This window comes from Heterocephalus glaber, unplaced genomic scaffold (genome assembly GCF_053883595.1).
Source record: "Heterocephalus glaber isolate CG9 unplaced genomic scaffold, H.glaber_assembly_v1.0 deba00000122, whole genome shotgun sequence".
Classification (NCBI taxonomy): Eukaryota; Metazoa; Chordata; class Mammalia; order Rodentia; family Bathyergidae; genus Heterocephalus; species Heterocephalus glaber.
Window position 1 is genome coordinate 38927058 of NW_028258138.1, and position 12567 is coordinate 38939624.

Sequence of the window (12567 nt, forward strand, 5' to 3'; positions counted from 1 at the left end):
TTCCACTGAGCAGGGAGCAGCAGGACAGATGGAGGCCCAGAAGCTCCTTCCTCTGGGCCGGGAGTGGTGGGATGGACAGAGGCCCAGAAGCCCCTTCCTCTGGGCTGGGAGGGATGGGACAGACCCCTTGTCATTTGTCTTACCAAGTGGATAAACACAAAATGTATACCTGTATCTCTCAGGGAAAGGTACTGAGACATACAGCCAGCTACTCTCATGCTAAAGTAAAAATTTAGAAAAGTAGAGAAGTAAAGGATGGGTATTTGAAACCCAGTGTTTTGCTACTTGGGTTAATGTAATTTCTTGAATATCTAGAAATATCTATAATAGTTTGTTTGATTTGTTTTTTTTTTCATAGTTAATATTTTCTTTACTGTAATTATGTTTATGGTTTTCAGTTTTATGCAAATATTTCCTTCTTCAAATGTTTTCCTATACTGAGGCAATGTCCCTTTTATATAAATGCTATTAAAAATCAAACTACCATGGTAGTTGCTTTTAGATGTATCTGTAATTTTATTTTAAAAGCACTGTTTTGAGATTAGTTGGTTACAGTGATAGCTACATACTGTAAGTGTAGAACAGCAGCTCTGATGGGATAACTGGACTCCCAACTTACTGAACCAAACTTTAGTCACCTCAAATCTACTACAGACAAGTAGCCTGCAGTCATTACGAATGCAAATGCCACTTAGGGGAAAGGTGATGCACAGCAAGTAGATTAAATGTTGGTAAGACTACAAAAGTAATGGTTCCTTTATGGACTTTTTTATTATTTCTCAGAGTGAATATGAATAACAGGAGCGTGCAAGGAAAATCACACTTAGTTCTTGTTAAAAATCAGTATCTGTGAGATTCATCTTTTACACTATGAGTAAGGGAATGTTAGCTCTAGTTTTAAATTCCTTACAGTCCCTTAAAAAAATAAAAGCATTTCATCAAGTTCTTCTGGATGGTGTTATTGCTGTACATTTGTTGGTAGGTCACTTTCTCTGATTTTTTTACTTTGAAGGGCTCTTCCAATATATCTCCAATATTTCTTTCTTATAGTGTCCTTTTCTTTAGTCAGGATTTCACGTAACTCTAATGCTTTATTAAGAATGTCTTCCTTGTTGTCACACTGGTTTTCTAACATGTCTTCATAGACATCCACAAGAAAGGCAATTAGGTAAGGGGAACTGTGACTTGGTTGTAAATCAAATAACTGAGTTAGTAGGTTGGGATATTTGGAAAGATCATGATCCTGCAAAATCCCTTTCAAATTCTTCCATGAACTTTCATTATGTGGTACAAGTTTTATCATTTCGAGTGTACTGGACTTCTCTCTCCAATACAGCATGATCATTGTGGCCAGTGATGTTAGAAATGACAAAGTATCTTTGGTTCCATGTCGAGTTATTTCTCACATCCTCTTTGAGAAGTTGGTCTACATACTGCAGTTCATTATCCCAAGGTCTAAATTCCAGAATGACCCACTGTCAGTGCTGCCAGGCATGGTAATTCTTTGCATCCTGATTAAGAATATCAGCAATAAACTCAACTCCTGAGATGGCTCTTTCGGCCATTCTACTAATACTCGCCTATGATGCCAAAGCTGATAGTTTTTGGGCTGTTTCTAGATTATCGTAATGATGTAGTTCATTTCTTCATGTAGATCCTTTTAAAGTAACCATAAGAGAACTCTTCAAAAATACCACACTGTGTAATTGGCTGCATTTAACTCAATGGCATCCCGAGTGAGCTTCAAAGCTCACTCCTCTCGTCATGCTTCAGACCAGCTTGGAAATAATCATAAACATCTCTGATTTTTTCACTATAGATAATATGCACTACTGGATTGGGACCATCATTCTCTGGTACTGGATCTGTATCAGCCCACTCTTCTCTGTCCCTGTGCAGGACATAGGTGGATGACTCCAGGCTCAGGAACCCCTCGACTGTAGGGGATGCCACGGCTTCCCTGGCCTCTGCTGCCATATCTTCCTCCAGCGGCTGCTGGGCAGGTGGCGGTTGCGGCTGCAGCTGAGGCTGCTTGGGCAGACCAGGATCACAGCCCTGTGCAGGCTCCCAGACCCCCTCAGTGGCCGCCATCTTGCCTTGGTCCACAGTGGCGGTAACGTGGAGGCCCCGCCCCGTGGCCTCCTGTTTGATTTCTTTTTTTTTCTTTCTTTTTTTTTTTTTTTTGTACGGGGCTTCCTGTTTGATTTCTTGATTGAAGCTTGGTCTCCAACATGATCTTTATTCAGTGAGATGGAGATACCAGAGCTATTCTGTCATAATTTAGAAAAATAAATCTTAAGAAATAATATGTTGAGAAGATTGTGGATATTTTATATTGAATATGAATATCTACTCAGTACACACTCTAACAACACATGAGTGTCATTTCATTAATAAAGACGTCAAGAAATATATTTGGATATAATGTATGGGCACCCTTGTGAATTTTTTTCTTGTTCTCCATTGTACCATAAGCATGATTGTAGTGATGATGCCATAGACATGAGTGTTCTGATTTTAATGTGATGATTTGATTTCAAAAATCCAGATGGTAAGTAGCAGAGCTTAATTTCTTTTTCTTCTGAATAGGGTAGCAGGAATAATGTGGTAATTAGACTGTTTTATCTACAGAGGTAAATGTTGTTGATTAATTGATCATGTTGTCTTTATGATTGAGTATGTAAAATTTTGCTTTTTTTTTTTTTTTTTTTTTGCAGTATCAGGGATCAAACTCAGGATGTAGCGCTTGCTAGGCAGGTGTAGCACCAGCATCACTGAGCTATATCCCCAGCCTGACTTAATCTTTTTAATAGAAAATAAAGCTGCTAATATCAAAAGTTAAAACACAATAATAATCATTGTTTCTTGTCCAGTTTGTAGGACTAAACTAGTTCATATATCCAATAACTGTAAATTCAAGGAGAATTTAGTTTTCCTTGTGAAAGGACCCTGCAACATAACTACAAGAAAATACTTTAAATTTATGATTCACATCAGGATCTTCCAAAGAGAATTTATAACCATTTACTTGAATGACTTCAGATTGTGGAAAAATAAATACTTAGATCTTTTGGAAAAGACTAGAAACAGTCTCTGAGTAGATGACAAAGCATGAGAATAAAAAATGCCACAATTGTTTGTGGTTTACCAAAGGACAGATTTATTTGATACAAGTGAAAAATGGAAATTTGGCTCACATCCAGTTCAGTCTGTTTGAGGTCTCATCCAAGGCTATTACTCTAATTCCTCGGTATATAATAAAAATGATACAATAAGAAATGGGATTCATCCCCACATCTGCCTTCTGATCAGTGTTGTAGAGCTCTTATGGTAAGAAAGAAAAAGTGGGAGATCTGTGAACTTTCTCTTCCTCCAAAACACACTAATAGACCAGAAGCAGTACCAAATTGCTTGATAATAAGAAATAACAGTTGTACCTTGATGTCTATGAGGAACATTCTAGTTTCCCTGAGGATTCCAAACTGCACAAGTTTCACATATTAAATGGAATATGGTTTGAATAAAATCAATACGATTTTCTCACATACTTTAAATCATTTCTTGGTTATAAATACATAAAATAATGTAAATATGATATAAGTAGATGTTATAATATATTATTTTAAAATAATAAGCAGAAAAAGTCTGTGTTTTAGTACAGAAACATTTTTCCACGTATTTTTGATTCACAATTGGTTAAACCAATTGATATAAAACTGGTGGATACAAATGGAAGACTGTATTAGGAGGATCATTAAGATCTTGAAAGACTTGTGATCATTCTTACAACAGCATTATTTATCTTGTTTCCTCTGGATGTGAAGGAGGAGAGTGAATCTTGGAAAACAGAAATTAATATTATTGAATGAGGGAAGGACTACTGTTGACTGTGATACAGTGGGCTCTGAATCCTTTTTGGGGGGAGGGAAATAATACATTCCTAGATAACTGCTTATGCAGTTAATTCCCCAAACAATGGATATTTAGATCACATATACATTTGAAAAGGCTACCATAAATATTTTCTTTTACCTGAGAGTATCAATGAAAATCTTAGTTCAAGACTATGTCGACTATGTCAACTCTTCTGCTTTTTGCTGTACAGTCCACAGACAATTTAATCATTTTGATATTTTATGTAACTTCAAATTATTTTACTAATATTAAAGTTATTGAAATTTATGAATAGTAACTAGCAAGTAACTTTAGATCCCTTAGTAAGACACATGTGAATCAGGGTATTATATAAACCTCAAGAATATTTTGCATGTCATAATATTACCTTTATAGTAAAAGTTAAGCTGATGCACTTTTCACTGGTACTCTCAAAAAAAAGATACAGTGCTTGATGGGCCTACTTAAGTGTGCTGTGTCACACCACTTACTAAGTAATCTACAAATCTCCAAGGTATTTTTTTAATGGGAACAAGAGCAAAAGAGGATACAACAGCAAGAGAGCAAGAGAAGCTATATACTCTAGTTTGAGAGTGAATGCCAGATAGTCTCCCATCTTGTCTTATGACCCACAAGATCCAATGGTGCTTGAAATATCTGTGGCCAATCAAGATGTTGTATGAAGCCTCTAGCAAAGACTGGTAGAAGAATTACAGAGAAGTTCTGTATGATTTTTGAGAAATGCTCATCTTCTGCAAATAAATATTCTCTCTTCTGCGGTATAGTGTCTTTTTTGTTACTAGACTTTAGAATACAGTCATCATGTAACTGTGGGGCATGTGACTATACCACCTGTGATTTTGTCTGACTGAACAAGCTAAACCTTTAGGCATTTGCAGCAGCAATCAGTCATCAGGAGAAAATTAAATATAAAACCTCAGGTTTGAGGAAGTCTAGAAGGCATATGCAAATGAAGTAAGCATATGGCTCAAATTACTTTGACAAAAGTATCTGTTGATTTGTCTCCTTTGCTCAATTTTTACTTCCATCCCTCTGGGGCATTCCCTTTGACCAACTGACAGAGTTGTAAAAAGTCTAGTCCTCTATAACAACCAGCCATTACAGTGTCACAAAAGGACCTTCAAGAAGTGTCTGAGGGAAGGTGTTCTAATGGTTAGAATTTCTTTTTTTTGTTTGTTTTTTGTGGTACCAGGGATCAAACTCAGGTCCTTGCATTTGCACAGCAGTCCATGAAACCATTGAGCTAAATCCCTGGCCCCAAGAATTTCAATTGTTATATATACCTGATCACTTTTCTAAACTAAATGATACTAACCAAAAGAAGAAATCTGCATAGATTTTAGGGCATTTGCTTATAGTTTGCTCTAATAAATAGGATCTTATAAAGAAAAGCAATGGGAAATAGTTAACAGTGAGATTTTAATAAGAAATATGTGGGTAGATCTATCAGAGAAGAATTGAGGTTAAAAAAAAAAAAAGAATTGTATCTCATTTGAACATTTTCCCAAAGTCATCTTTTACAGAAAATACCCTGAGGTAGATAAAATGACATACTCTGTGGATTTCAGTCACATTCTTTATCTAGTAACTCAATTCTTGCTCGAATACATCCTAAGGGCTCATGGATATGGAAGTTCCTCATCAATGCTAAAGTGACTAGCTGAATTACTTATTTGTCAACAGTGGAAACCAACCATGAGCACTGATATAGGTCCATTCCCTGAGGTGATTAAACAGCCACCAATGGCAGAATCATTAACATGAGAACACTGCCACCATGGGACAGATGTATATGCCAAGATAGGTAGATATTCTGGATACAGATTTTCTTTCAGTGCCTGTAAATCTTTCTTCCAACACCACTATCCAGGGAGTTATTCAACATCTCGATGTTTGTACCACATAGTTTGTGGTCAAGAAATTTGTTTTATAGAAAAAGAATAGCAGCAAAGAGTTCTTGTCCAAGGACATCATTGATCTTACCAGAACCATGTTAATCCACAGACAAAGACCTATTGAGACTCTAGCAGAATGCCAAGTATTTTGTGGGATAGTTTTAGAGGGAGGGCATTTCAAAGGTTGGAGTTTTACTGAGTAAAGGGCTTTCTGTTAATCATTTTTCAACATATGGCTTTCTTTCTCATATTGAAAATACATAAAGCCAAGAAATGAAAGAGGAGAAATGAGTGACTTCTCATTTTTAAAGTGACTCAGCAACAGAGCTATTGATTTCTATTCCATAGATTTTGATATCTGTTGTTGTGGAGGTGCTGCTTCCACAGGAGGAAAGTTTCCACCTGAGGAACAGTCATAGTTCTATTAAATCGCCATCTGAGAACTGTCACCTGGACCTTCTCTGCTCTTCAACGCCACGGAATTAACAGGTAAACTAAGTGGTTTCTTTACTCAGTGGATTGATTGATATAAATTAGGAAAGGAATGTTGGTTGCTACTAAAAATTGGGAATGAGAAGATTATAGATGGAAACTATGTAAATCGCTGTAGTGTGGTATAGCAGTTTCATGTCTGATGATGTAAGTGAATGGCAAACTATTACAATTAAGAAAATATGGAATGCTAACTTTTCAAACCCTTAAAGAATGAAGTTTCAAGCATTCCACACTAAGCAAATAACTACAATCATCTCATTTGCAGGCAAAGAAAACTTAGAAGTTATAAGTATACCACAGGCTTAAACTCTACAGCGTTAGGGTAAATGAGAAATAGAGTAGATAATGTAACAAAGAAAAGTTATAAATATGAAGCATGCCCTCAAGAGCAGTTACAGAAATAAGAAAGCCCTTATTTCATATATATATTTATATGTTTTATTCCTTGCTATATGTGCATCTGGGTATATATTTATATATATGTAATTCTTTCTCTTTCTTTCCTTTATTATTTTATACCAATTTTCCAGAAGGTTAAGTTTGTAATTCAGTAACAAAATTTACCAGTTAGGTGGTAGGATTTTTAATTTCAAGAATAGGATATATACTTGTAGATATGATTATGAATGAATTTGAAGATTAATTACCAAAGATCAGAGATGTACAATCTGACAGTTTCTCAGAATCAGATAAAATAATGGATAGAATTTTATACATTTTTGTTTTAGTACCATGTAAGAGCACCTTCATTGAATGAAATATACTTGTGTTTTATAAGGCATAAATGTAGAGTTATTTTACTCTTGTACAGAAATGAAAATATGGGCAGGGGACAAAGAGTTGGAAGGAGCAGGAATGAGAGGAGGGGTAGGGGATAGAAAAAAATTAAATGTTTTATGTACATGTTCCTATTCCCCATGATAAATGAAACCATTATATATGGAAACATGCTAATAAAAAAGAGAAAAAATATGGCAGTGAATGAAAGGTGAGTAGTCGAAGGAAAGAATGCGACAGGCACTCTCTTTCAGATCCCAACCAATCTTTCCATCCTCTACTTGATAATACTAGATCTGAGATTATAGAAATTATGTATTTTAACAATGGTAATACAGAATGTGGAGGAAGAGAGAAGGTTGGGGGCAGAAGAAAGGGTCTATTCCTTCTTCATCACTTTTCACCTACCTCTTGGTTTTATGAGGATTACCCTAGCAATGCTTAAAAACAGAGGTATCACTTCTTTGTTCTATCTATGGTGAATCAAGTTTGCAGTGCCTTTTTCAACATGTACAGTACCACCCTGCTAATGCCCTATTCATTCCTAGACATGCATCTGAGAAGATAAAGTCCCCTAAACTCTTAACTAACGGTCCATTAAATTCCCCTTCCTGGATAGAAACTTCAGCACTACTTAACCAATACTTTATCCTTATAAATAAGTTCTATAAGGCTCTTGTTTAAGTTTCTAAGTCTCAAAATTTGAATTTCTTTTCATTTCTCAGTCTTAGAAGATATAGATGTTTCACTTTAAAGATCATAATATTTTCTTCTTGTCATTTAGGTCACCTATGTAAAAGTTGTCTATATTATCTCTTTCAAAATGACTGGAGAGGTTTCTGTTCTCTGACTGGAGCTCTACTGATATAGTTACCTGCTGTTTCCATTTTTTCAGGTAAAATTCCTTTAAGAATGAATTTTTCTGGCTTGGAATATGTTTTATGCTCACACGTTGTCATTGGACCCTTGAGATATAACCAGGCTGACATACAAGCAACTTCGGATGTAACTGGAATTTTAGCTTTAACTTGTGACCAAAGTGTTGAGTTACAACCCAAATGCTGGCCACTTGTGTTTCCAGATGGTCTCAGAAACAGATTATCCCTTAAAGAGTTCTGGAAGGAGCATTACAACATTCTTTTCTGTGTGGGGTTAATTGAGAAATCCTGGGACAATATCTCTCTAAGGACACTAAGATCTGCCTTTACATAGAAGACTTTAAAGGCTGAGTAGAGGAGCCTGAGCCTTCAACTGGCCAACTTGAGTTACAGCCAACCCTCAGGAATGAAGTGAGTTCTTAAGTCAAGGGTCCACTGCATTTTGACTGATCTTGGATAAAAGGACTAGTTCTCAATAAGTTAAATATTAAAAGACAATCTAATTAAAATAACTAATACAACTTATGACCACCTAAAGAAATATTTAGATGAGGGAGGACTACAGACAGAGCTTTTTGTAAAAAGCTGGGAGCATGTAAGTGCTGTGATTAATAAGTCATGGATAGGCTATTACTTCCTAGCTTACAGGAGAAGTGGAATGCTAAATGAAATAGTTTTAGTCTATTCTATGGTACCTAGAATGTGTTTAGTATTTTATTATTCTTCTTGTCTTTCAGCTGGATGTGTATGTGTGTGTGAGTGTGCATGTGTGTATGTGTGTAGCCAGCCTAAACATAAAAGAATCTTTAAACTATATGTCCGCTGCTGTGTGTCATGTCCTGGATAATTATTTGTCTCCTGCCAAGATAAAATATTCCTTATACTCGTTCTAGATTATGTATTATTACTTCCTAGATAAATTAACTATAAACTATTTATTGCTATTTACTTATTTGTGATATTTATAACACTTATTTAATCCTAACTTTCCTGAATCACAAATATGCAGGAGGCATGCCCTTTAATTTTATAGAGACTGCTATGGTACTTAATTTTTAAATATTGAGTTTATTGGCAACTATACATACATTCACCAGAAGCACTTTAGCTGATCAGTTACATTTTTAAAACACTTATAAATATTATGTTCACATTGTTTTGAGGAATAAGCAGTCTTGACAAGGTTTAGAAACTATGCCCTTCTGTGTCAGTGTCATTATTCTGAATGGACCACATGCAGTTCATTTCAGATATATTGATTTCAGTGCTTCTATTGCACTAAAAAGATAAGGAAATGGAATATTAAGGCTAAATTTCTCTGTCAGTAGAGTCTTTAATAATTTCTAAAAGTTCTCCTTTATTGGATTTCAATCTCAGCTTTGTTTGTAAGATTTATATAGTTCTTTTCCTTCTACACAAAGTTCTGTGCAAAAGCTTTGGAAATAACAGCATTTAATCTAATAATAATGAAGGACACAAAATAAAAATGAAAAGATGTTCTACAGGCAGGAGAGTTGGGATGAAACAGTAAGAAAACTAGGTAATAGCAAGCTTGCAAATTATCAGTCAACAGAGTTTGTACCAAGTCTCTGAACTATACTAGAAACACTAATCTGTGACTACCTACAATAAAGAAAAAAGGGATAAAGACTGCTAAATTGATAATGTTTATCTACTATCCAGTTTTTTCTTTTATGTCATTATGAATAAAGCTTGATGTGGAACAATTTAACTTGAAAGTAAATCTATAATTGTGTATTCTGTAAGTCTTCAAGCCTTGTTTAAGAAATATAAATTGGCCAGTACTATACTGATTTCTTTGCAGTAGCTTTGTAGTATAATATTAAGTCAGGGATTGTGATGTCCTCTGCCGTGTCTTTATTGCCCAGAAATGTTTTTGCTATTCCAAATCTCTTCTGGTTTCAAATCAATTTTAGGAATGTTTTCTCTAGTTCTGTGAGGTATGCTATAGGTATTTTGATTGAGATTGCATTAAATCTGTCTAACAATTTTGGGTATATGACCATTTTCACTGTGTTGGTTCTTCCTACCGAAGAGCAAGGGACATCTTTCCATTTTCTGATATTTTCTTTAATCTTTTTCAGAGTACTATAATTTTTAATATAAAGATCTTTGGCCTCCTTTGCTACATTGATTCTTAAGTATTTCAGTTTTTTGATCCTATTGTGAAAGGTGTGGTTTCCCTAATTTCTCTCTCAGTGAGTTTGTTAATTTGTGTACAGGAATACTATTGATTTTTGAGTGTTGACTTTGTATCCAGATACACAACTGAGTTTGGTTATTAAATCTGGAAGTCTTTTGGTGAATTTTTTTGGATTTCTTTGTAGAGTATCATGTCATCTACAATAAAGGTAATTTAACTTCTTCCTTTCGTATTTTTATTCATTTTATTTCTTTCTCTTGTCTAATGATTCTGGCAAATGTTTCTAGAGATATATTGAATAAGAGTGGTAATAGTGAACATCCTTGCCTCGTTCCTAATATTAGAGTGAAAGCTTTCTATTTTTGACCATGGAGTATTATGTTAGCTGTTGGTTTGTCATAGATGGCCTTTATCAGTCTGAGATACAGACTACCTATTCCAATTTTCTGTAGTGTTCTTTATTATGAATGGGTATTGAACTTTGTCAAATGCTTTTTCTGCATCTATTGAGATGATCATGTAATTTTTGGTTTGGGGTCTGTTGATATGTTGTATTGCATTTATTGATTTACATATGTTGTATCATCTCTGCATCCTTGAGGTGAATCCTAACCTGAAGATCAATGGAACAGATTAGAAAATGCAGAAACAACCCTAAACACTCTTAGCCATCTTATCTTTGACAAAGGGGCCAAACACATTCACTGGACTAAAGATAGCTTCTTTAGTAAGTGGTGGTGGAAAAACTGATTTTCCACATGCCAAAGATTAAAACTAGACCCATGTCTCTCACCCTGCACTAAACTAAAATCATAATGGATCAAAGATCTAAATATTAAAATAGAAACATTAAATCTGCTGGAAGAGAGAATGGGTAAAACTCCTGAATACATAAGTATAGGCAATGACTTCATGAAAAAAAATCCATTCTCATGGGAAATACTACAAAGAATCAACAACTATGATCTCCTCTTATTAAAAAGCATTTGCACAGCAAAACAAATCATCAACAGGGGTGGGGATTTAGCTCAGTGGTTTTGGCACCTGCTGCACAAACGCAAGGACCCAAGTTCAATTCCTGGTACCAAAAAAAAAAAAAAAGGAAATCATCAACAGAGTGGAGAGACAACCCACAATGTGGTAAAAAAATTTTGCCAGTTGTTCCTCAGACAAAGGACTACTACCTAGAACATGTGAATAATTAAAAAATCAGACCCTTCACATTTAAAGACCCAGTCCATATATTGGCATCTGAGATGAATACACACTGCTCAGATAAATAAGTAGAAACAGCAAATAAATATATGAAGGTATGTTCAACATCACTGGTTATTGGAGAGATGCAAATTAAAATAATACTGAGATTCCATCTCACCCTGGCAAGAGTGGCTGTTATCAAGAAGTCAACCAACAACAAATGCTGGTGGGGCTGTGAAAGAAAGGAACCCTTCTCTACGGTTGGTGGGAGTGAAGACTGGGGCAACCATTGTGGAAATCAGTGTGGACGTTCCTCAAAAAATTAGGTTTACAGGTCCTTTTGACCCAGCTATTCTCTTGCTGGATATCTTCCCTAAAGAATTAAAAGCATCATACCACAATGATATATGTGCACCTATATTTATAATGCCATGGGTTGTAATAACTAAATCTTGGTATGGGCCAGGGATTTAGCTTAGTGGTTCCGCCACCTGCTTCGCAAGCGCAAGGACCTGAGTTCGATCCCCGGTACCAAAAAAAAAAAAAAAAAAAAAAAAAGAGAGAGAAATCTTGGCAATAACCAAAATGGCCATCAAATGATGAATGAATAAAAATGATTTTTTATACAATGGAATAGTACTCGGCCATGAAGAAAGATAAATATGAGACATTTATAGCTAAATAGATGCAACTTGAGACTATACCCTTCAGTGAAAAATATCAAACACACATATGTAAGGATCACATGGTCTCTCCAGTGTGAGAAACTGGAAGTGTAAATTAGAACCAAACTGTACAATAGATATTGTGAAATAGGAAGAAATTGTTCAAAATTATACCGTGTCAGATACTTTGTTAATAATTAAAATGTTTTAATAAAAAGATAATTTCTTAGGAAATGAGTTGAGAGATAGGTTACGAGTTGTTAATCTATTCTTCTAAGATCATGATACACAATGTATTTACCATTGTTATGCTAATTATTTTGTTATGAAATTTTATTTTTACAGAAGTGTTTTATATTTTCTTTATTAATAGCTACATGTATTCCATGAAAATAAAAAATAAAAACACTAAAGTAAATTTTAAAAATAAATAAAGAAGCTACATAAATTAGAATCTAATGATAGTCATTTTTTCTGCAGAGTAACACAGGCTAGAACAGTAAGTAGTGTAGAATCTTCAGTTGAAGATCTAAAATTAATAAATTGATGTCTTTTTCTATTGATATGTACAGCTAGAGGAA

The 12567-nt window shown here is 34.9% G+C and overlaps 1 pseudogene; it reads right to left on the reverse strand.

The window, feature by feature from the left end:
- Positions 1–958: 958 nt before the first annotated feature.
- LOC101715748 (protein farnesyltransferase/geranylgeranyltransferase type-1 subunit alpha pseudogene) lies at positions 959–2091 on the reverse strand (annotated as a pseudogene).
- Between the last annotated feature and the right edge of the window lie 10476 nt (positions 2092–12567).